We start from the raw sequence: 27,052 nt of genomic DNA, 5'->3' as shown, positions 1-27,052 counted from the left end.
TATCCACATTCCCTACAGCAAACTGGAAGATATGTAGCATGCTCCCCTTCAGCCATTGTTCTTGACTCCTCTGCCTTGTCTAGCACAACTTCCATTTTATTCTTGTTGATAGCAATGTAGGATTTCGTGCCAGTTTAGCTGAACTGGCTGTGGTTTGTGGCTGTAGATTACCTATCCAGATTTAAGCACATTGAAGCCATTTAAGTATAGGAGGAGAGCCAGTTTGGTGTAGTGGTTAAGTGTGGAGACTCTTATCTGGAAGAACCAGGTTTGATTCCCCACTCCTCCACTTGTAGCTGCTGGAATGGCCTTGGGTCAGCCATAGCTCTCGCAAAGCTGTCCTTGAAAAGGCAGCTTCTGTGAGAGCTCTCTCAGCCCACCTACCCCACAGGGTGTCTGTTGTTGGCGAGGAAGGTAAAGGAGATTGTAAGCCACTCTGAGATTCAGAATGAAGGACAGGGTATAAATTCAATATCATCATCATTCATCATCATCTTATCCTCCGCCTCCTGTGACATCTTTAGAAGAAGTGATAAAGTAATGTGCTCACACCTAAATCATGAATACTCCGTAGAAAATTACCAAAGCCAAATTAGACCAATAAAACATCGCTTAAATAATGTATTGTTGAATAGGTGAGATGAGTCTCACTCCAAATCAATAAACCAAATTTTGCTAAGTGCTGAATGGCCTTAATTTTTAAGCCATATTTTAAGATTAAAATGTTCTTTGTAAATAGTGAAAAATCCTTAATTGCTAATCCCTGTAAAAATTCCACATGTGCTATTTCCAGCGTCTAAAAAGAACATAGGACATTTTACAAATCATCTAATGCATTTAGAGAGTTATTCCAAATAGAAGTTACAAAATAGCTAAACAATTAGAATGAAAATGGGCCATAAAAAAAGCTTTTAAACTAATTGAAAACATCGTAACATTAACCTCTATGACAATCACAGGTTTTTAAAAAGCAGCCAAACATGAAGTGTTTGGCAAGCAACTTTGGTCTTAAAACCTCTCCCACCCAACAGTTTAATGCTTTCCAAATGTCTTTCCTGTCTCCTCTGTCCCATCCCAATCAGGGTTTCCCTTCCCCCACATTAGGATGTGGCAGCCAGCTTGCTTCAGTAGCCCATCTTGTTTCTTTGAGATTCACATAGGCCTTTATCCCCACACCAAAGAACTGAAAATAGTGAAGTTCACTGAATGAGACTATGGGGAGAAATTTTTCAATACACAGGAGTGCTGCAACAATTTAAACCATATAATGGTTTCTTCAAGGCTGATTTTTTTTTTAAATAATAATTATCAAACCCTAGATTGTAACTAAAAGTTTAATAGCATTAATCTTTCTGCAGATATTTTTAGGATGTGCCAAATCTAATGCTTCAGTTACCTGCAAACATTCAGCATCTGGTCCAAAACTAATCCTACAGCTATACTGCATGGAAATGGAATTTACTGGTCCATGCAAATAACGCAGAGGCTGAACTTCTGTCTTATATGTATGGACTGGTAAATTCCATTTAATTGAGCTGAGGACATGCACATGCACACAAAAGCTCATACCTTGAATAAAACTTTGTTGGTCTTAAAGGTGCCACTGGACTCAAATTTTGTTCTACTGTTTCCGTGGCCGGTGCATGCGAGTAGGCAAGGTAGGTGAGTGCCTAGGGCTCCACCCAGCCTTGGGGGCACCACCCAGCCTTGCGGGCACCACCCAGCCTTGGGGGCGCCACCCAGCTTGCAGGTGCCACCCAGCCTTGGCGCCATCCACACAGGAAGCTCTTCCAACTCCCACCTCGTCCTCTCCCACCACCAGGCTCCGGCTGCTGCCTGCCTGTGCAAAGGCACTTCCAGGAGCCTTGGGGTGCTGGCGCTACCTTCCTCCTCTCTGCCCGCCTGCTGCAAAGCCAAGTCACCTGTGGCCACCTCCCTGCCTGGCACCTGTCTATCCATGGCTGTGTATGCTGTCCCTTTCCCAATGGACAGCAAGCAGTGCTCCTCTTCTTTTCTGCTGCTCTTTGTCTCAACAGTGCTGCCCCTTCCTTAGGGCTCTCCTCACACCCTGCGGGAAGTAGTGATGGAGCGGCAGACGCCTGTCCAAAGACCCCTCTCCCTCCTCCTCCTGCTGGGTGCAGCCAGAGTTGCCAGGCAGGACTTGTAAGAAGGACTCCCCTCCCAGTTCCCCCCCCCCATTTCTTTCCTCCAGTTTCTTTTTAATTCTTCCCTCTCCCTGTTTCTTTCCAGTTCTCTCTGTTTCCTCCCACCACCATTTCTTTCCAGTTCTTCCACCAGATTTCTTTCCAGCCCCCCTCCCGTTTCTTTCCAGTTTTTCCATTGGTTCCTTCCCCCCCATTTCTTTCTAGTTCTTTCCCCCTCCCTCCCCCAGTTCTTTCCCCTGGTTTTTTTCCAGTTCTTTCCCCCAGTTTCTTTCCAGTTCTTTCCCCTAGTTTCTTTTCAACCCCCCCCTTTTCTTTTCAATTCTCCTCCCCCCATTTATTTCCAGTTCATTCCCCTGGTTTCTTTCCAGTCTCCGCCCATTTCTTTTCAGTTCTTCCCCCCCTTTCCCCCCAGTTCTTTCCTCCAGTTTCTTTCCAGTTCTTTCCCCTGGTTTCTTTTCAATTCTCCCTCCCCCCATCTCTTTCCAGTCCCCCCTTTTTCCAGTTCTTTCACCCTGTTTCTTTCCAATTCTCCCCCACTTTCTTTCCAATTCTCCCCCCTCCCATTTCTTTCCAATTCTCCCTGCCTTCCTTTCTAATTCCTTTCTCCCTCCCTTCCGCCCTCCCACCTGCTAACTCTCTCTTCTCTTCAACTCTTTGGAAAAGGAAATGTTATATTATCAGGATTGTGTGGGATTTAATAATAGTATGCAAAGGGAGTTGGAAGGTAAGATTTTGATGGGGCTGAAGCACTTCTAAAAGATATTTTATAGAAAGGGAAATAGATGAGGTGAAAAGTTGCCACTGGCTAATTAAAATCTAGTAACAAAATATTGTTGATGCCAATTTACAATTTCTATTTTTTTTTTATTTATACTCCTGCTTTTCTCCCTAGTGGAGGCCCAAATCAGTTCACATAATTTTTCTCTCTTTCTTTTTATCTTCACAACAACACTAGGATATAGCTTAGACTGAGTTTGTGTGACTGGCCTGAAGTTATCCAGAAAGCTTTTATGGCAGAGTGGGAATTCGGACCTGGGTCTCCCAGAACCCAGTCCAACTATTTAACCACTACACCTAGATTTATGATGTTGTTGTGTTACCAGTCTCACAATTTTTTTTTAAAAAATACTTATTCTCACAATTTTTATTGCTTAATCTAGCACTTTAAAAAAAATAAAATAAAAACGGTAAAATATAAAAATGTTAAAAGTTTCATCATTTTTCGTATGTTTCTGTGTTTTTAAAAATTTGTAAGGGGGGCACTAGTGGGCAGCTGGCCTAGGGCACCAAAAACCCTGATTGCTTCATACCAACACAGCTCCTCACCTGGAACAGATCCTAGAAGGAAGAGATTGTGGAAGGAGGCTTCTCACAGGTGAAAACTCTCGTGACAACTAAGTCCAGAATATCATTCTCCCCTCTGTGACTCTGTCTAACCTTTATGACAATACTGATTTCACCTGGACCAGTAAAACAGTTCTAACAGAGAAAATGGGAAGGCAGAGAGACTTACAAATGTGGAACATTATAAGACAAAATCATCTAGATGTGCAGTCACATATTAAATATTGCACACAAAACTTATAAAAAGGCATAAGGCTAGCAGCTGTGCAGAATGGGGCAGCAAGAGGGTTGTAAAAATCCAGCTGATGAGTCTCACGATCATTCAGTGGCTATGAGCTCAGCTAGGCAGTTTTAGTCCCTGTAATGACTGAAGAAAAGGTACTAGAGAAATTCACTTTACCTACAGCTCCCCCCATTATTTGTTTCGGTAACTGTATACAGGCATGGTAATCAGGATGAAATTCTAGGAACAATCAGCACACTTACTAGGGAGAAAACTCCATGTAACACAGTAGAAAGAAGCAAAGTGGAAAAAACAAAAGCAGTGCACAGCTACAGTTCCATGGGCACTTGTGAATAAGTCTGATTAGATTCAGTGGGACATACTTCTGCAGAAATGTGCATAGGATGGCCCTGTGAGATTGCAAACCTTCTTACCACAAGATTGTTTATGTAGGTGGTTTAGGAATAATACTAAGAAAAAATAGTAATAATGGGAAGTTACACTGGCATTTTAAAAATAGCATGCTATATAGTTTGTTTGTGTGCATGTGTGTCATTGTTCATTTGAAACACATGAGCAAGCTTCATTTATGCGCAAAAGAATCTCAGCTCTATTGAGCTGAATCTGCATATTTGCAGTCATCACCATTTCTAACACATCAACCAGCTGCCCAGATTTTGTACTTTTTATTTCTGGCTGCTCAGGCTCCACAGAATGTGCAGCTATATGATTACACATTTGCTCTGGCAAGCCCCCACACTGCTGCTGCTGGCCACCTGTGTACACACTATGGAACCCCAGCCTTGGAGAATGTCTCTGAGCAGAAACATATGGGGTCACCACTTTTGACTTCTTCCACTAGATGCTCTCTCTGTGTGACTCAACTTTCTCTCTTTTAGTTGAAGCCTTACTCTATATGTTAATCATTGTTCTGGACTTTTACAAATACAGTCTGCAATTCATAGCACATGTACTCCCATGGAGATCATAGAAACTATTCTGGAGTCAGCCACACTGATACCACCAAAACATAGCCCCTCCCAGGATTCTAGCACACACTACAAGGCCATTATCTAAGAACACAAGAGTATTCATGCTGGATAAGACTAATGATCTTTCTAGTCCAGTGACCTGTTTCTCATTTTGTTTTTAAATGGTAGAGCATATGTGCATGGTATATGAGTTTCTATGTGCATCCAAGAACTGTACTCCCAAAAAATCAAAGCTGTTATTTGTTCTTCCTTTTTTAAAAAAAGATCAGACTATGCACTCTGTGGTTGATGTTCAGCAGTAATCTGAATGGTCAACCATGGAAGACATATGTGGTGCAGCCAGATCAGGGTGGGAGTCTGATGGAAAATCTCTGTTACAAAATGCAACAGATTAATTAGGGACATTCCCAAACAGCACCAACTTGCCAGTCTGACCGCAGCCAATATCTGACAATGGGAGGCTGTGACAGAATCAAAGGGTTAATGGAGAAGCTGAGGACTCAGAGAGCCCTGAGTCATGTGACCCGAAGGTGGGGGCCAGAGGTGCTCAGAACTCCCAAGTCCTGAGTGACAGCTAATGGTTCAGAGGTTAACTGTCAGGAAAAAATGGTCAGAAAGGGAGAGTTGGACTCAGAGTGTGTGAGAGAGGCTGGGTGTGAAGTGAAGCTCTATATACACTCTGTGAAATCAGCCAGGTGGTTGAGCATGAGGCATATCTCTAGGTCTTCTAAGGAAGAGGAAGGTGACAGAGAGTGTCTAAGTGGAAGACCTTAGTCTTAGTGGTCACAGACATATGATATGTCTTAGTGGTCACAGGCATATGATACACTGCTCCTAGGAGTTTATAAGGTGGCTGAGGGAGAGCCGTGGGTCTGAGGGAGTCAGGAGAGCTGGGGCTTGTCAAACCAGACGACTCGAGGGTCCAGGCACTCAAAGTCCAAGAGGCCAGCCTGATTAAAGTTTAGGAGAGTGGATTAAAAGAAGAACTGTGTACCCTGAAATACCTCAGAGCATTGCTGGAGGGTCTAGCCGACATACTGTATAGCAAATGTTATTCCAACAAGATACAAACTAGCCTCTGTATATACATCTCATCCCCCAGTTAAAGCCTATTTTGTAAATAAAGAACTATAGTTTGCTGTTACGTTCTCTGGTGCCTGTGCGATTGGGAAAGACTTCAAATCTGCAGTGGTCCTCTGATCATCTACCGTATCAGAACCCCGAAGAGACTAACATATATTTAGCTGCCCTCGCTGAGGCAGGAGGCGATAGGCTGGCGTCGCCATAGTAGAGCATGTAATAGAGGCATTTTGCCTCTGAAATTGGAGGCCTATTCCACCATCAAGGCTAACAGTGAGCAATAGGCCTATCCTCCATACCATCTGTCTAACATGCTTTTAAATCCATACAAGCCAGTGGTCATCACTACATCTCATGGCAATGAGTTTCACAGTCAACTGTTCTTTAAGAGAAGGGGGTGGTGGACGAAATAGTATTCTTACAATCTATTACCAGTCAGGTTCATGGGACTGAGTTCTAGTATTATGGGTGTAGGATAAAAGTGTTGCTCTCCACTTTCTCCATGCATAATTCTGTAGACCTCTCTATCACATCAATGTTCAGCCTCCCTTTTTCAAGTCCCCCCCACTTAAATCTGTGATAACTTCAGTTGCCTTCTTTTATAGTTCTCTCAGTTCTTCCCATTCTGTTATATCTAATTTAAGTGCTGGATAAATATTGCAAGGCTGGCCCAAGAAAAAAACTACTGTGGGCAAGTTGGTGCCCCATGAGAAAGTCACTGCCACCTCACCCCCCCCTCCCCATACTGCTGGGAGGTAGGAAGCCTCTGTCCACTCTCCTCACCTTTCCCACAGAGAAGTGGAAAGTTGCTGCCCACCCTTCCACAACATGGGGATGTGAGAAGCCACCACCTACAATAAATGCTCACCCATAGTCCAGCCCCTATAAAGGGAGGGAGGGCAGGCTTTCTGCAAGCTGGTATCTCATAAGTTGCCACTTGCCACAGCAGACTCTAATGCCACAGGCAGGGTGCTGACAGAGCTTGTTAGTGTCCCTCCACCTCTGCCAGTTCCCCAGGTATTAAAATTGGGAGGGAGGAAGGAGAGGCACCGTGGAGGGGGGTGGGCAGCAAGGCTGCTTGGAGCGCTATGTGCCCTTGGGCCGGGCCTGTACCCAGGTGTGATGGGCCAGCCCCATATAGGTAGATAAAATACTTCTCTGGTGACTGGTTTTTGAAAATTGCTAGCAAGCTCAAGAAGTAGGACTCTGAAAAAAACCTGATGATCTATAGTTTTAGCTTGTCTTTTATGATATGTATGATGGATGAGCACACATTGGCCTAGGATCAAAGTACCTAGAGGATTGTCTTTTCCTATATATAAACTTGCTTGTTTGAACTTCTTCAGAGGTTCTGTTTTTCATGACTTCACTGCCAGAAGCAATGCGGCTAGACAGAGCCTTCTGTGTTGTGGCACTAAAACTATGGAACTTCCTCTTCACAGAGACTGCCTGGAGCTGTATTTTTAAGACGAAAGCCATATATATTTTATTAGCCTGAACCTTTGTATGATATCTCTCTAATTAAGTTTTTTTTTTAATCTCTTACCTCTTTTCATCTCAGCTGACATGCAAATGATTTTTAGTTATGCTTCCGCTTTTCTGCTGTTGCTGTTACGACCTGAACAGGTGCAGAGGAGAACAATGAGGATGATCATGGACCAGGAGACCAAGCCTTATAAGGAAAGGACTTGGGAAGAGGAGGTGGGGGGGCATGATTACTCTCTTTAAGTATTTGAAGGCCTATCACTTAGAGGAGGGCAGATAGCTGTTCCTGTTGGTAGCACAGATGAAGACTTGCAATAATGGATTTAAATTAAGGGTGGGAAGGTACTGGCTGGATATTAGGATAAACTTTTTTACACTAAGAGTTGTTCAACAGTGGAATCAGCTACCAATGGAGGTGGTGAGCTCCCCTTCACTGGCAGTCCAAATAGCAGCTGGTTGAACACATATTGGAAGTACTCTAGGCCAGGGGTGGCCAACAGTAGCTCTCCAGATGTTTTTTGCCTACAACTCCCATCAGCCCCAACCAGCATGGTCAATGGCTGGGGCTGATGGGAGTTCCAGGCAAAAAAAAATCTGGAGAGCTACTGTTGGCCACCTCTGCATAGGCTGATCCTGCATTGAGCAGGGGATTGGACTAGATAGCCTGTATGGCCACTTCCATCTCTATGATTCTATTCTTTATTTAGTTTTGTATTTTTTAATCTGCTTGATGCCGCTTTTAAATTGTTTTACTATGATTGGTTTTTATGCTACAGCCTGTTTTGTATATTTTATGTATTTTATTGTTTTAATTGAATACTGTATGTCACAAACAAATATAATAGTAAGTGCAAGGTATACTTTAAATAATGACAGATTCTTATTTTTTTGTGGAGGAGCCATAGAATGTATGCTTTTCAATACTTAAAAAGGATTGTGGGTAGAGAGTAACTGCCAGTATTACTAGACAATACTGGGTTAGATCAACCAGTTGTTTAACTCCATACTAGTTACTAGTTTCTGTAATTTCTATATAAAACAATTGTGTTATTCATGATTTACTGGAAGACCTTAAAATTTAGCTTCTTGTGTATTTCTTTGCTGTGACTTGTTTCCCATGTTTCCTAGATTTGTTTGTTTTTGCTGCAACCTTTTCTACTTTGTTCCCTGTGGAAGTGTAATTTGAAACATTCATCAAGTAGGCTTCCCAGCCTCCTACTGGGGGTGGGGTTTCCCCGATTTTGGGGGCCCAACCCACCGCTATAGAGCTGGCCACCAGAGGAGTCCCACCCCCGAAGAGCACCAGCATGCTGTGACATGCCTAGTGCGGTGACATCACCCAGAATGACGCTGTTGCACCCATAATGATGCTATTTTGTGCTAATATCATTTATTTCCCCCTTATTGTTTTTGCACTAATATTGTTTCAAATGCCAAAGGGAGGTGATTGTAAATTTCAACTTAAAAGTTCTAGTTTACTGAAGATTCTGACATGGTAACTAACATGGTACAAAAAAAGTTTCAGTCTTTAAAATTGCTTGTTACAGAAGGGAGTTGCCCAAGATATGATGTTTTCAGCCACATGAGAACTGATTGTCTGAGCAAATCTTGTTTTCTAACCATTAAAACAAAGCAACAGTGTTCCATTTCTAGTCCTTGAGGCTTCAGAAGAGAAGTTGTGGAAAGTCGCCTCAACACAGAACTTAAATCTACCACTTGTTGAGCCTTAATAATAACCCACACTATGTGGATTGTTTTGAAATGGCCCAGTTATGTTTATAACGCTCTCTGAACACCAATCTGTTTCTTTCTTTTGCTTCTAAGCTTTCTATTGATTTCCTTGGTGGATGTGAAGTAGCAGCATTTTTAGAGTTTGGATAACTGCTTTTTTCCCAGTGTTTCCCCCTCCCGAACCTTTGTAAACTGAGATCTGCCTGCGCTTACAGCCGGCTGTGTGTTTCTCATGTGATATTTATCTAGCTGTGATAGTGATACTGCTGACATTTCTGAAACAATCTTAGACCTCCATGCCACTTTCTGCAGGTGCTGGATTTCTTATCTTCAAGGAGTACAGAATTGGCTGCTAACGTCAATATTTGGCTACTGCAGGTTCTTTACATTAGTTTACCACTTACACATTGAGTACATATATCAACTCTGTCTTTTCTCTTATCTCAAAAACATAAGGTTGATTACCAGGACAATGCATAGACCTGTTGGGGATGAAATTGTAGAATTTAAAGTCAATATTTTAAAAAATGGTCAGCATGAAGTAGGTCAGTTAAAATAATTCTGCTTGCTTCTATGTCAGTGGTCTGATGAAGAGTCCAACTCAAGCTGTTTCACAAATGCATTTAAGGCTTGTGAAAGAGAGAGGAAGAGGAAAGTACACATAATCCTTCCCCAGTTGTGGTACAGCATTAGCCAAAAGACTGGTCATGCTCTAGACTAAGTGGCAGCTACTTATGATTTCTCCCTCTGTAGGACGCAAAGGTTCCCATGGTTCTAATCAACAGTCCTGATAGTATAATGTCTGCCAATGGCGTTAGTGAGATAGTGTAATAGGTAGGAAGAGGTAGGAAGAAACTGCCACTGCTGAATCCATGAGAGTGGATACTCATGCCCTATCTGGTAAAAGACACAAAGCGGTGATGGAGGCAGGGGTGGCTGAACTTAGCCATATGCAGATACATATCTGCATAATGGCTAGGAGTGTCTAGAAGCAGCACTGATGTATAATGCTAACTGCAATCACCCCTTGTCTCTCACAACCCTTCACCCCTCTCTCAAGTAAAGATATGGGAATTCTCCTTTAGCCATCACTCATCTGCGGAGACCTCTTATCTCTTCCCAGCCTTCCTGCTGCCTCAGTGGTCACTGCTGATACCCAGTGAGATAAATATTGAGTTGAAGTCATATGAACTTTAATTGGTGTCATATGCTGGTCCTCCATTTTGTCTTCTCATTGGTTGTATGTAGGCTCAACATCAGAGTCACAGAGATAGGATACACCCCAAAGATCTTCATTGTCTAGGTATTTCAGATGAGTGCTAGTCTGTTGCAGCAAGAAAAACAGGAGTCTTGTGGCACCTTAATTATTAGCAATCTCATTCTACCACAAGTTTTTGTGGACTAGAGCCTGTGTCTTCAGATGCTATGAGCAGACCTTCATTATGTTGTCATTTTACATAGGAAGTATGAAAATATATAACCTAGGTAACTATAGTGTTATCTGTTTTGTAACTACAGAGAAACCAGTACCTATTGGGAATCAATTTTTTTAATAACCTATTAAGACTTTCAGTGGCATTGAAGAAAGACCAAGGTTCTTTCTAGGTACTCATTTTCACCCATACAATAAATGTGCAGTTGTTAGTTAACCATTCCCCTCAAGACAGCACTATACTGAAATTACATTATCCCAGTTCCTTAACTGCATTTTGTTTTCAGCTAGTGAATTCATTCTGTTAGTGATGGGTATGATTCATGGGTACCTATTGAATAGTGTCTACTGGAAGCAGTGTATCACAGCTAGCTTAATTATTAAATCTACATCCTTATCTATTTGTATATTTTTTTCTGATAGAATTACCTGCACCTAAGTTGCTGAATTTCAGATGATCTAGTTTTAGTAAAATCTGTGGGATTAAACTGACCATGGCACATATTTCAGTTTCATAGTTACCATTTAGTGAAATATTGCAAGTTGAAGAGAAAGCTTTCCATGAGAAATATATTTAAAAGACTGCACTTATTTCAACTTGGCATAGGAATAAAAGTTTTTAAAATGAAATTTGTTCCTTTGAAAATCTTGTATTAAATTTTGAAATGTCATGTATGTAGATTATAATTGACTCATACCTTAAGGAGAAAATTCATACATGTTTACCTGAGCTAGAAGCTTGACCGCAAAACCATTGGCAGAATTCTGTCCTGGGAAAATAAAGAAATAAAGGAATTCTGAAAAGGTCAGTTTTCCATGCTGGCAAATATATATATATATATATATATATTTATAGCAATAAGCCATTTGGCACAGCTTTACACAACTTTGGCACAGCTTTACAAAAATTCAGTCAAAGTACTTCCACTCTCTCAAAACAGCACACATATCCATATATTATCATATTTTTCTGTTATGCGAAAGTCAGAAATATGCTTGTACATTGTCTCTGGGCAAATTCTCAAGAAGCCCTTTAAATATAGTAAGCAATTAAGAGCCTCAGTGGAGCAGTATAAGGTGATACTGTGACAAACGGATTGGAAAATTCAGCCATGACAAGTACTGAGGGAATTGCTGTTATGGAATTACTTGGAAATTGTTGTGGAATGACTATTTGTGAAGCCAAAACCAGAGGTGACTGAAATGTTGATATGAGCTTGTGTGAGTTACATATTAGTAGGAGAATGCAAATGGGAGTAACTTTACCCAAAGAAGAGAGTCAAAAGGGGTTGCCTAAAAAAACTGACATGATACTATATATTTACTAAAATCTAGCCCCAGCCATAGTCCAAGGCAAAATATAGCACAAGCAGCAGCTGCTTCTTGTGCCTTATCTCGCTGTTATGCTGATCTTCAGGTATGTAGAGTTACTATTTATTGTTTTATGTTTCTCATTTTCACATATTTCAATCCATCTCTATTACTGTTTGGTCTGGCAGACTGCAGGCATGATCCCAGTCACTTTAGAACTTTAAAGTTTCACTGAATTCCATGTGAGGAAGCTGATTATGGGATTCATTCTTTCCAATTGAAACCAATGGTAACTGAAAGTTGCTGAGGTTTGGCTAACCTAACCATACTGACGTTTTGATAACTTGTCTCCGGGTGTTTGTATAGATTTTTGGTTTCAGATAGGACAGATATTTAAAATATTTATTTAGCTGGAAGCTGGTTTCACACATCGACTGTGGTCAGGCAACAGACTAGGTGTGGTCTGGCAAAACCTCTGTTTTAACCAGTACTATTTGTTCCAGAGAGATTTATTCAAACACCACCACCCTTAACCCACCTCACTGCATGCTGTCTCAGTGGTTGATCATTCAGATTATTGCTGTGCAGTAACCATGGAGTGTGAAAGCGGCATCCTTTTTGCGTATAAGAGTGTAGCAAAGCACTGACTCCTTTTTGACAGCTCTGCAATTCAAGTACTGTGGCCCGTCTCAGCTTCCTTTACTGTGCCTCTTCCTTGGATACATGGGGGAAGACATGCAGACTTAAATAAGAGTAGCCCCACTGACATTTACTCTTGTGTCAATCATGAGATACTCTCAAACAGCAACTCTGAAGCAAAAAAAAAAAAAGGGAGTCTAACTGGGGACTATTTCCACTGCTTTTCAACTCAAATAAGTAGGAGAGAGGGATTTTGGGAGGGGGGATTTGTCACTCAAAAACAACTCCTCCAGGGGCTCCCAATCCTGACAGTGTGTTTGGGTGCAGAAATGCACAAGCAGTGATTCAAAACCTTTGGGCGAAGATCCACTTATGCACACATTGCTAACTGTTGGGTTTTTTTTTTAAAGGAAGTAAAAATGGAAGGGAAGGTTCAGACTTCCCAAATGGCTTGACTTCACAACAGTGGAGTTTAGACAGCTGGAAATACAGGGTGAAAGCACTGACATCCAAAAAGAGTGGACGTTCCCTGGTGGCAAATAACTCCAATTTGAAGACAGGTGAGAATGGGGTGCTGGCAACTGGGGAACAGGAAGCAGATGCTGCTGTCTGATTATGCATGATCATGCAATCCAGAAGAGAACCATATCGACATCAGATCAGACAGCTCATCTGATCATAGCCTAGATGTGGATACATGTAATACATTTTGAAGAAGTTGTTTACACCAAAGGAGAGCTCATTATACCAGAAGAGATATTCCTATTCTGGCAGAAGGTGTTGCCATTAGTAGAATGGAGTTATTGGATACTTGCAAAAAATGTGTGAAATGACTTTTAGCTCTTCTCTTTCTTTATTTTGAAGAACATTCAGTGTAAATATGTTAACACCATCTTGTATTTCTAGCATTAGTCGTTTGACTTAAGGCTCTGGTTGGCAAATGTTCAGCTTCTGTTTCCTGATGTTCTGAAGATTTGCAAGGACCAAGCCAGCAAATTCATTCTCACATGGATGTCAGTTTGCCAACATGAGGATGCATTGAGTGTTTTAAACAAACTGGCTCCAATTCAACTCAAGTTCATTGCACTTAAATCCTATGGAAATCAATGGGATATGCTATTAGTAACTGCTTTAAGCCTCACTGATTTCAAAGGATTTAACTGCAACTAAGTTCAGCTGGAGGGGGGGCCATTTGCACAACTCACAAAAAAATGAGTGACTTTTTGTTATATAGGTTGGATTCTAAGCGTCCTTTAAAATGATGCAAGAAGCCAGCAGTGGAAAGTCTATTGATGCTGGAGGTAGGAAGCATAATTTTGGGTCTGCTTCCTCCTTCTCATTGAAGCCACTGGAGCAGTCTTAATGATAATGGACCCCCAGATAAAACATGAGGAGGATGAAGACAGTGAATGACTTGGTAGAAGGGTATGACCATGTGCTCCTGCTACAAAACTGATTGCTCCAGCCACTACCTGAGAGAAGCCACCACAACTCAAGAGCCTCTGCTGTCCTAGCAATGGCTTCAGGTCATGGGCCAGCAATCAGCTGTAGGGCAAAGGAGTCAGCACCCTACACAGTCAGCAATAAAGCTCTGGAGATCCCACTGCCCTACAGGTGAGCATGCTGCCTGTATCTCATGAATCACAATAAGTTGTAGGGTGATGGGGGCCCTAGAGTTTCAACAGCAGCACTAGGGCACCCACTGGGGCAACTGTCATCCCTCCCAGTGTGCCCCTGCTATTGCAGGTCCCAGGGCAGCTGCTTTGGATGTTCCATGACTAATACTGCCCTTGGAAGCCATTGGTTCTGTATGACTTTTTGTCCAAAAGGGTACCCTAATGCCTGGCACTGCCTTTTAGTACTTACTCAATGGTGGCTACTGGGAGAAGGTTGGGAAATTCTACCATCACAATACCTCCCTGTGTTGCATGTGATCCAACCCATAGTATATTGTTGCGGCCCAACTTGCACACCACAAGTTTCAGGTTTGGATTTTGTAATGTCCCTCTTTGGCTGTGGGTTTCCAGGTTAGAGTACTCACTCAGGCACCCGTTCTCAGGTTCATTCAGCAGAGACAAGCTGGCTCAAAACATCAACCATTTATCTGCAAGGAGACAATTCACACAACCAATAACTACAGCTAATGTACAAAACTGGAAACTGAAACAAGACAGACAGACAGACAGACAGACAGACAGACAGACAGACAGACAGACAGACAGATAGATAGATAGATAGATAGATATGCAATAAAGATATCACAGACATTGCTCCTGCACTACTAAAATACCATTTTCCCTCTACTGTCATGGCCAAGTTTTTCTTCATCTTCAGTCTCTGAATCTGAGCCATTTATTATTGCCATTTATCCAATTTACTAAACACAAGCTACAGTTCCCAAACATTTTTGCAGTGGGAACATCCTGTTACTAAAGCTTTTCATGCCCAACGAAGGCCTGCCCTACTTTCTGTTCCTTCTCCTTCCTGTTGGTGTTGCTGCAAGTTAAGCTTTGAGGAAAGGGAAGGAAGTGACACAGCTCAGGATAGTTTATTTATGAGCGAAACTGAAATGCAAAAAGGTTTAGACTCAGATCAGAGAAAACTTCTTTACTGTAAAATGGGAGAAGATTGTTTCTAACACCCTCACTTCTGCAACTCAGCAACATTGCTATTCCTAGGGCCACCATCTTCATGTGGAAGGTACAGAAAAGGCACTGAATAGTGGGATTTCACATGGTAGGGGCATTATCTGAAAAGTACAATCCCAGGTGACTTTGCATTTTACCTTTGTAGTATCATGGACAGGAGATGCGAGGTGAGGGCATCCCCAAAGATCTGGGAGCAGCACTCTTCACAGGGAAATGGACCATAAAATGCCCGGTTTTAGCAAACTGAAGATGCATTTCTGTGAAAAAATAACCATTTGCTTGAACTGCCAAGAAGGGCAAGATGGATGGCTACTACAAATATATATGAGTAGGGTTATGAAATGTGTATGATGTGAGCTCTATGGTGACTGGGGGTAGGGGCCTTCAGTCCCAGGAGGGGAGAAGACTCCCTAACTTTGAGTTGGGTAAGGAACTTTCAGCCAGCTAGTTGGAGGATGTAAAATGTTTGAACAACCCATTAGCACTGGGTCAAAGTAATCAACTGTAACATTAAGAACTAGAGATGCCATCCCCCACTTTCTTATATCTGCTATAGTCTATTGTGTGTAATAAGTCATTTTGCCTTGTAATGGGGTCTAGTTTGTTAAACTGTTTAAGAAAGCAGACTATGTTCGAAGACCTCCCCATGTACCCAGCGACATGACACATGCACACAGGATAAAGAAGTGGTAGTAGGGAAATGTTCTTTACTGGCGAATCCAAGATCTCCAGTAAATGTAAAAGCCTGGGTTTTCAGTTTGGGTTGGTGGCAATTGAAAAACACACATACGCACACAAACACACACTGGGACAGGTTTGTGACAGCAGAACCAAACGTTTACTACTTGACTGCTTCTTATTTGTACCATCACGTTTTGTCAGAAAACGAGTCTTAGTCCGGTAAGTGTGATTATACATGCACAATTATAAAGGCAAACACATCTGGAATGGATGGAAATGTTGTGCCAAGAAGATAAAAAGTCGCACCAGTCACATGAGATAAAAAAATAAGGCCAGGGTGAAACGTATAGGGTTTTTTAAAAAAAGAATTTAACTGAGTAATAAAATATATTTTACCTTATTTTGCACCATTGGCCTTGGCCTTATTTTTTTATCTCCTGGAAATGCTGTGCAACAGCAACAATGACATACAGTGTATAGAATCAATGTAGCATACCAATGAATATATGAAACCTGAGATAAACCATGCTAGTCTCTTCTATAAAACCTTGCATTTAAATTCTACTGCCATTGCTCTGGGTCATATTTACTTGTCAAATAGATACCATTTTTTATTTGATACAGTCTTACTACAGTATTAAAACAGTGGTATGTTTATGTTTTGCAAGGATTGGTGGACACACCATTAAGCCAAATGAAAGACATGCAGTGCAGTAACTAATGTCCTGCTTTATGATTGCTGTCAGGTAATATATTGTGTGTTGCTCCAAGAAGATCACCAAATCTCAACCTAAACTATCATAGTCATGAAACAGAAGATACATGTATAATTTCCACAAAGCCCTCTATGAGAACAGAAACTATCAATTCAGGGCAAAGTGTATATTCTGGAATTCAGTGCAAAACATATCAATTCAGTGCACAATATATATTCTGCATGCAGAAAATTCTCATCTAAGCAGCAACATGAGAAGGACTAGAATGCCATGTGGACATGTTTAAAAGCAGCCAACAAAAGAAGGAACTGTTCCTGTGGACATGTTCTGAATTTCCAGAAAGAGAATAAAAGGTGAGAAAGGCAGAAAGCCATATTCTAGGGATGGAGTGGTGCTTTGTTTTTAATTATCATCCGTTGCAAATAGCATTTCACTGAAAGCAATTGTTTTTGTCAAAGATGGTTGCATGATTTGTGACTATTTTGCAAAGAGCCTTACTGATTGACTAAAGAAAGAAGCAGTGGAAACTGAGGCTGATTCAGTGACACATTCCAGAACACGTGTGCCTAATTTGTCACAATTAGTGTGGCCAAAGGGCTCCACCCTATCACCTTTGAAAGTTTTCTCTACAGTTCACATATAAAAAATGAAGCACAGTGGTCCCTTGCCTCTCTAGTACTGCCTGCACTTTTGTAGGACTGTTCTGATTTCTAACACAACATGTACCTTCATCACAAATTATATACACATGCTGTGGGATTTTCTGGGGAATCAGGAATTTAAGAGGATTCAAGAAATGTGCATAGGTTTATATATTTAGGCAGAGGTGACACAAGTTGACAATGATAAATTCAGTGATGTCTTTACCTTACACACATTTGTCTGCTTTGATCTAGCTAGCAAATGAGACTGGCCCATCCTTGATAGACATGTTCATCTAAATGAACATTCATATCTGATGAATGTATCTGTCTGGAACACGGGTTACCAACAGACCTGGAGAAAAATAACCTTGCCCCTTTAATAGCGGATTGATTTGTGGAAATGGGCAGCGGTCACTTTTCATGATACAGGGGTAAATAATATAGCCCCAAGTCTCTACTAAAGAGAGAAGACATTTCTCTACAGGTATTTGGCAACCCCTTACTGGAACATACACAACCAAAGATAAATGGGCCCATTGCTATAGTTTTCCACTGGTTCACATTTATTTCAGACAAATGCATTTCCAAGCAGGTATACGTAGGCTTGCAGCCAAACATGTAAAGAAAATTCCCAAATCAGTAAGATTTGCTTCCATGTAGTGATTATAGTCTAGCAATCTCCAGTTTGAAGTTTCCTATTATTGGTTATGGAATTTCCCCCCCCCCCCCATCCCAGCAGCTCATAATGAACACTTTTCAGATTTTCAGGCTTCTGGATTGGAAATAATCTTTTTAGAACTGGAGTGTTAAAAAAAATTGGTGCATCACCAAGAAGCCACTTTAGATTTAAACCAATTAAATCTAACCGAAGTCAATAATGCTAATAGCTTGATCCACCGAGCGATATGAAGCAGTATGATTGATTTCAGCTTCCAGGTAATGTATTTAGAATCAGGGTGCCAATTGGTTTAGACACAGGTACTTCTGTTTAAATGGCTTGTGGAGCAGACTGTTAGTAAACCAATGTGGTTTCACAATAGCATATGACAAAATGCTGTGTGTTGTGGAACATAAATACACTGACAGAATCAATCCAGCATCACTTAGGATCCTTTTGCACACAGGGGGATAGAAACATTTGGAGGACTTTATAAATAGAATTTATTTTCCTATGCTGATTGCCTATACCTGGCCACAGTACAAATATACTTGTATACATGACACAGTTATTGACACAGTTTACATTGAGATACTATTTCTACTTGCTAGGAGGCTCAGTTTGTTAGCTAGTTAAAGCTCTTTGCTGGAAAATGTTTCTTCTGTTGAATTTTGGTTCACCATGTATGCATCTGTTAAAGACATAAGAGTTTTTGTCAAAATTAAAGGTGGCAGTCCTATCACAAGTTATTTCTCTCATTAAAAGCAAAAGATAGAGTTTAAAAGAGCTTCAGAGTGTGGCACAGCAGGAAAACAATGCAGAAAAAAGGAGAAAAACAAACATCTGTGGAAAGAATGTGTTCAGACTTTCAAATGCATTCTTAGTCAAACACTGAAAGAATTTTGATTTAGTGGGACTCTCAAGTATGCCGTTTGCAGTTTTTCTTTCTGAATGGGTTAGGTAAAGCACACACTATGCCTAACAATATTTTGAAATGCAAATGTTCACTGTTTAGTTTGCTTTTTTGATTAGGCATTTCAGCTCCAACAACCCAAACTAACCTGAGGTTTTGTTTGTTCTGGATTCATTCTGCTCTGCCTGTAAAGAATCTCTCCCACTCTTTCAATTTTCTTTTTTGCCCTCCACCATGGCACTTTCCCCTCTAATACTGCTCTTTTCTCATTTATCCAGTTCCTTTGCCATTCAGTATACAGAAAACAATGAGTATGGAGGCTGGAATTTCTCTGTTTCTAAACCTAGAAAGAAGAAATATTTTTCCCTAGAAAAAACATTAGGGTTTCTGTTACTTCAGATTGTGAAGCTTGTTTTATACACTATACCAAACACTTGTTAGCTTTCTGTTTCATAGCAGTCTTTCAATGAAATGGAGATAATTTTCTTTAATACTAAGAAAAAGCAAAAGATGTAACAAGAAAGGGGAACATACCGAATGGGATATAAGTAAGAACAACACATTGGTCAAGGTAGAAAAGTTCCACAAGATAAAATAAGGGCTAAGTCAAAAGGAGGGCACTTTTCATGAAACTTTTGGAAGCACAGAAACATGCACTGCTTTTTAAACAATTGTGTAGTGACTGTTTTGAAAAGAAATTTAAACCTTCAGGAAGCCTTGGTCTAGATGGACTCAATACTATAATTTAGGAATACTGTGTGAACACTGCCCCCTTGTCCATCTGAGACCCCTGTGGTTACTGGGGCCCCCCTCTTATTTTAGGCCTAGTTGTTTTAATAACCACCCCCTTTAATAACCTAAGTTCCAAGGGGATCTGAAAGTTGGGGAGTCTCCTAAAGGGACCTGGGTACAGCCATGCAATTGGAAAATCCTAGAGAAGAAGGGAAAGGATGTGCTGGCATTAGAAACTGATTAAATGCAATCTCTCCCATCTCCCAAACTCTCAATAACAAAATATTTTAGCACTGGAATATCCTAGCATACCCAGGAGGAGGAAGAGGAGAGTTGGAATTATACCCTGCCTTTCACTCAGAATAGTTTACAATCGCCTTCCTTTGCTCTCACCACAACAGACACCCTATGAGATAGGTGGGGCTAAGAGAGCTTTTTCAATAATTGTTCTTGAGTTGGCTGCATGTGGAGGAGTGGGGAATTAAACCCTGTTCTCCAGAGTGATTGATTGATTATTTATTTATTTAGATTTATAGCCCACCCTTTCCCAAATGGGGTCTAAGCAGGTAACAACAGTCAATAATACAAGGTTGAAATCAGATACATATAATAAAACAATATACAATCTAAAAACAATATAACAGTCTAAAAATAAACTCCAATTCTGCAAGTGGTGGTATCAGTTGCCTCCATTCGTCCCATACGTCTCCCAGCTGGTATAAGATAAATGGGTTGACAGAGTTATTTCATCGGGGTTCCTTGTTCCACCAAGTAGGAGCCAGAACTGAGAATGCCCTGGCCTGGGTTGAGCTTAAGTTGATTTCTTTTAGGCCAGGGATTACCAGGAATTAGAGTCTGCCACTCTTAACCACTGAAGGGAGATGGGAGTACCAGACTACCTCACAAGTCTCTTGAGAAACCTGTATGAAGGTCAAGAAGCAACTGTCAGAACAGGATATGGAATAACTGACTGGTTTAGAATAGGAAAAGGAGCTCGACAAGGATGTATATTGTCACCCTGCTTATTTAATTTATATGCAGAGTACATCATGAGGCATGCTGGCCTGGATGAAGCACAAACTGGAATTAAGATTGCTGGGAAAAACATCAATAATCTCAGATATGCAGATGACACCACTCTAATGGCAAAAAGTGAGGAGGACCTAAAGAACCTTTTGTTGAGGGTGAAAGAGGAGAGCACAAAAGTGGGCTTGAAACTCAACATCAAAAAAACTAAGATCATGACATCCAGCCCCATCACACCTTGGCAAATAGAAGGGGAAGACATGGAAGTAGTGACAGACTTCACATTTCTGGGATCCAAGATCACTGCAAATGGTGACTGTAGCAATGAAATTAAAAGACGTTTGTTGCTTGGGAGGACAGCTATGGAGAACCTGGGCAGTATAATAAAAAGTAGAGACATCACCCTGCTAACAAAAGTCCGTATAGTCAACGCGATGGTATTCCCAGTAGCAATGTAAGGCTGTGAGAGCTGGACCATAAGGAAGGCTGAGCGCAGAAGAATAGATGCTTTTGAGATGTGGTGCTGGAGAAGAATCTTGAGAGTCCCTTGGACTGCAAGAAGATCAAATCAGTCAGTCCTAAGGGAAATCAACCCAGACTGTTCCCTGGGAGGTCAGATGCTGAAGCTAAAGCTCAAATACTTTGGCCACCAAATGAAAAGGGCACACTCCCTGGAGAAGATCCTGATGCTAGGGAAGAGAAAAGGCAAAAGAAGAAGGGGACGGCAAAAGATGAGATGGCTGGACAGCGTTACTGATGTAACAAACATGAATTTGAGCAGACTTCAGAGGATGGTGGAAGACAGGAGGGCCTGGCATGACTTTGTCCATGGGGTCGCAAAGAGTCGGACTCGACTGTGAGGCTGAACAACAACAGACTCTTAACCACTACACCAAACTGGCTCTGCGCAGCCCAAACTGTGTGTCTGCCCAGCCCAAGGAAGTTGCTGGTTCATTAAGCAATGTCCATGTTATGTATGTGAATCTCTAATCACAGGCCCCCTGCCGGTTTGAATGACCCAATTACATGCTAGCGTGGGAACCTAGTGTTGTATATAGTTGGTCCAGCGGGTCCCGTTAGTCAGTCTTGTTAGTGTAGCCACCTACCATACTGTACTCAATAAAGAGCTTGTTATCACTACCACTTCGCCTCTTCAATGCCTAAGAGACCACTATATTATAGCCCAGTTCCTCTATTTTCCTTTTCTTCACTAAATCAGAAGCGCACTCAAATTATTTTACACTCCATCCTGTTTCAAGAGCTATCATGACTCACCCAAACTTCTGTGTTAAAGCAGTTCTGGCTCACCTCAACCTAATTAAATTATGTTATTCTTGTTGCCTCACCCAAGTTCTTTGTGCTCATGCAGATTTGGTTCACAGTAGCCTAATCAAAGTATTTTCCCCACTTTTCCTCATCCAGGTCTGACATCAGTTAACTTTAAACCAGCCAGTGGAATTCAAACTTTTTATTCTTTTTATCCTGACCCAATCCAAAGCCAAGATGGCCCCAAACCCACCTACCCTGGGGAATTTCTGTCCATAAAAGAAGGACCTCCTGCCATAGCAAACGTTTCCTCAGATCCCTGGTCCAGATCTCTGCTGTTCAGAACTGTAGTTACCTGGTGAGAACCCCTGCTGCATTTTGTAGGCTTTTTCTCCTTGCTTAGCTAGTTCCTCATTCTGCCCCATAGACCTCAGCTGATTTTGTTCCTGGAGCTCTTCAGCCCTCAAGTCCAGGATTTCAGGTTATATGTCACTTCCCTAAAACTTCCCAATTTCCTCCTTTCTATCTTTTTATAAGTATGCCCCTTTGTTTGCGTTTGTGTTTGCATGTGTGGGTATTTAGGGAATTAGTTCTCAGGTGCCCATTGTTGGTTGTTTACATTTTTATCTGATTTTGTACACAGCAAAGTTGTCTGTGTTTACTATCAGGCTCTCACTCTCTTTCTTCATAATTTTGTTTTTTGGGTACCCCTACTGATGTCCACCCTAGTCTACGCAGAATTACAAAGTCCTGCATTATTCCTTTGTGGAACCCTTTTAGCTAATTTCCCCTTCTTCAGATGAATTTAGATGGCCAATTTAAACTGACATAGGCACGGCCCCCAGGTGGATTAAAAAAACAAGGTCAGACAGGCACAGTTGTCACCTGTCCTGCTCTCACACTCACCCCATCCTCCGACATTCCTGAGGCAGATCAAGAAGCTACCACTTGGGAAATGGTAGCAAATTCTTTCCAGGCATCTGAACTCCGGAGTGTGCAAGTGAGGTAGATTGGCTGTGTGAACTTGCCAGTCCACTCTAGGCACTCACTGGTATTCTTTTTAAAAAAATAATAACTGCCCAGAGTGCATGAGCACATAAGTGCCTGGCTACTAAAATGTAAGGAAAAAAAGAAACCCAGTCTGGCATGCAACAACCCTGTGAATGCACCAAAGCACCCTCTGAGCAATATATGGGTGCATTGTGCAGAAGCATCTGATTGGGATTTGGCCATTCCATTTTGGGGCAGTACAGTTTGGGACACCTCTGGTGCATGAGAAGCTGCTTGACTGTACCCAGCCTTTGTGCCCAGTTTGGATAGCAATACCCAATGCAGTTGTAGGGAAACAGGTTCAGAACAGCAAAAGGAAATATTTCTTTATTCAATGAGTAACTGACTTGTGGAATTCACTGCCAGTGGTGCATACATGGATTTAGAAGGGGATTAAGACCAATTAATGGTGGAGAGATCCATCAGTTCCTACTAGCCATACTGAGTAAAGGGAACCTTCATATACAGAGGCTGTAGACTTCTGAATAATGGTGCTAAGAGACAGTACTGGGGAAGCCCCAACCTCTATTCTACACTTTTATGGCTTTTCAGGACAAATGGTTTGGCTTCTGTGTGAAACAGAATGCTGGACTAGATGGACTAGTGGTCTAATCCAGTAGAGCTCTTACATTGTTATGCTGCTTGGCCCTTATGTTATCAGCACAAATCCAAATCTCATTGGCTGTTAGTTATTTAGAAAATGCACATGCTGCCTCTTCAGATACTTGCTTAAGGCAGCTCATAAAAACATAAAAAGCATAACAAACTTTAACATAAACAAAGCCTTGAAAATCCAAATATAAAAAGTCCAGTCATAAAAGGTTTCAGCATCATCTCTTATAGTCCAGAATCACTTGTGTGATTCACCTAGGAAGTGTTGCCCTAATCTTAATTATCACCATTGCTATAATCAGGATTGGTGATTATCACAGGTGATCCCAGCCAATTCATCCATGTAACTATTCTAGGAAACTGGAAGAAAAAGCAACATCGAAGCATCAGCAGATAGAGAAAACAATGGGTGTGAAAAAGAAAGGATTTCCTGGATATGCTTTTATCACTTAAAACATCTTTTTTCTTGTACTTCTTTGTGCTTTGTTTCTTGTGCATATAACCACTTGCTGTGTGGGTTTTATGGGTCTACATTAGGAACAGAACTTGCAATGTAAGTTAATAAATTTCTTTAAGTCAAAACTCTCCAGTATTCAATAACAACACAAGATTTGTATAACTAAGCACATGGTCTTAACAGAGAACAGAAACTTTCAGAGGATCAGGGGTGGAATTCTAGCAGGAGCTCCTTTGCTTATTAGGCCAACACCCCTAATGTAGCCAATCCTCCAAGAGCTTACAAGGCTCTTTTTTGTAATCGTTTGGAGGATTGGCTACATCAGGGATGTGTGACCTAATATGCAAAGGAGCTCCTGCTAGAATTCCACCCCTGCAGAGAATATTGTCTTTGAATTCAGTTACGTAACTGATGATTCTTGATACCAGCTTGTGGTGAGCAAAGTCCAGCTTTTCTGGTCCAACAAGTTCCAGAATCATCCAATGCAGTTCTCTTGTTTATAGGGACATCACAGAAACCAGACTTGAAAAAATCAGCTTGAAAAATACAGCCCTCATACAAAATGATAAACTCTCCAGCAACAGATTCTCCCTGTGCTACTATGTACATACTCCAACCCTACTATTTAGTTCCTGGTGGCTACATGTATACTGTCACGTTTAAGAAGCTGTCTTTTGATTTGTGGTAAATTAGTGACAGTTCACATTTCAGTTGTTCTTGAGGTCCTAAAGCATTTGGTGATATCAACTATAGAGGAGAGAATTTAAGGATAGGCTGTTGAAATGAAGATGGCTGACATCCAGCTTGGAATATCTCCTAGCAGATCTTCCTCCCTGCTCCAGGCAACAATGCTCAGACTTAGAGGGTCATGCCTCAGAGTTCTGAGCATACTCAGGCTATAAATACCTGTGTGTGCAGGAAGACAAACTAAGTCAGTGAGATGTTCCTGAACGGCTGCTAGAATTAGTGGGCTTCTTCATTTCCACTCCTACCAACTGGCAGGGGCTCTTTACTTTTGAACTTTCACTTTTCTGCTGCTTCTAGCTTTACGTATAAATGTATCTACCTAACAGATGCACTGTTCATGCATCTGATGAAGTGAGCAGTAACTCATAAAAGCTGATGCTGGAATAAATGTTATTAGTCTTTATGGCATCACTGGCCTCTTATTTGATTCTGCTGCAACAGGCAAACTCAGCTAACCCTCCAGAATCATTGCCTGCATGTGGCACTGCACACATGGAGCTTTTGCTCACAGCCAAATTGTGCGTGCTATGATCCAGGCTGCAGCAGCACAGTAGGAGGCAAAAAGGTGTCATTTTGCTGCATTTATCAGTGATTTATACTGAGCTTGATTTCTATCAAGACACACCAGAGCTTAGTGCTGGTCATTATTAGCAGTTGCAAACTGAGGTCTAAGCCAGGGGTGTCAAACATGCAGTTCAGGGGCCAAATCAGGCCCCCAAAGGTCTCCTATCAGGCCCCCAAGCAACTGGCTGTCATCTGCTTCCTTCTCCCACTCTCTTGCTTCCTTCTGCATCACAGCTTCCTTTGCAAGGCTTGCTCAATCGCACAGGAGCTACAGAGCAAAACCTCTCTTTTCTCCATTGGCTGAGGCTCCTCCCTTGGAGAGGAAGGGGGGAGGAATAGCTTGCTTTGCCAGGCTCTCTCAGTTGCACAGCAGAGCTTCTGAGCCTTCCTTCTATTGGCTGAGGCTCCTCCCCATCCTGGTCCCCTGGGGAAGGAAGGAAAGAGCGAGAGCTTCCTTTGCCCAGTTCCCTGAATCCTATGGGAGAGATACAAAGAAAGCACCTTGAAGCCCCAATGAATGCTAACGTTTTAAGTTTTTTCAAAAATATATTTGTGTTTGTGTTCTTTATAAAATTTATATCTCTACTACCTTATGTTAAATAGGTACACACATGGCCTGGCCCGATATGGCTCAGCTCAACCCAACATGGTCTGGCCCAACAAGGACTTGTTTATGTCATATCCGGCCCTCATAAAAAATGAGTTCGACACCCCTGGTCTAAGCCATTCAATATAATAATACATAAAAATACCTTGAGCATGTAACCATACAGCCTTTAACTACCTGAGATTATGGCAGCTTGTTTATCAACTTTAAGCATAATTATTTCCACTCACTCATACACAAATGTACAAAATCACCTAGAAACCTTAACCAGATTCTATACTTCACTGTGGTGCTCTGTCTCCTTTTTGTCTCCTATATCACCCCCTCCTAGCTTCAACAATCTGCTCATCTTCCCAGAGGCCACTTAGTTTCCACCATGATGTACCTGGGCCTGTAGCAGTGAGCTTCAGTCCTTCCTCTTGTTTCTCAACAGCCTCAGTGAGCCTTCATGATTTTATTTATTTAAAACATTTATTAGCCACCTTTCTATCTCATGTAACTCAAAGTGGTTTACATAAATAAAAACAACTATTACAAAAACACATAAAACTCCTAAACTTGTTCAAAACATGCATTAGCTGCCTTTTTAATTATTAATGTCTGTCAACAAAAGCACATGACAATCTGCATGCAGATGCCCTTCTCCCCTGGCATTCTACATTACTTTTACATTACCCCCTAGGAACTGTGTATGAAGAAGTGGGTGTCCATAGGAGGGCAGGGATTGGGCTTGCATAGCTTTCAGTGTCAAAATATCTGCCTGATCTGGAAATGTGTACCATGATAGCACTTTCTTCATTCATATTCAGTTACACATCAACAGATGTGGAGTTGTTCAAAGAATATTGCTGCCTGTGAATCATCATCCACTCTACCATCATTGGCTGTACTGGAAAGTTTGGCTGTGAAGCCTGTTTCAGTGGATTTGTACTAACCAGACAGCAGAGGCTGACTCAGCATACTCAACAACTTCCAATGCTACATCTATGGACAGCAACTGCCCAAAGCCATTTTTTTTCTTCCTGTACTTTTTCACAGGTTTGTGCATGGAGAACAGATATTCCTCTTGTGGAAGGCTCTTACTATGGGCAGTCCTTGAACTGTCGCACCTATCTATCCACCAGCTCACACATATAGTGGGTTCCATGCCAGTGTCTATGACTGGGTACTATTGCCAATATTTGGAGAGGTGTTGCTTCAAAAACCAGTTTGGTATAGTGGTTAAGTGCATAGATTATAATCTGGGGTAACCATGTTTGATTCCCACTCCTCCACATGCACCTACTGAGTGACCTTGGGTCGGTTCCATTTCTCTCAGAGCTGTTCTAC

Source organism: Heteronotia binoei, chromosome 1 (genome assembly GCF_032191835.1).
Source record: "Heteronotia binoei isolate CCM8104 ecotype False Entrance Well chromosome 1, APGP_CSIRO_Hbin_v1, whole genome shotgun sequence".
Lineage (NCBI taxonomy): Eukaryota > Metazoa > Chordata > Lepidosauria > Squamata > Gekkonidae > Heteronotia > Heteronotia binoei.
Note: the sequence above shows the minus strand (reverse complement) of the source record.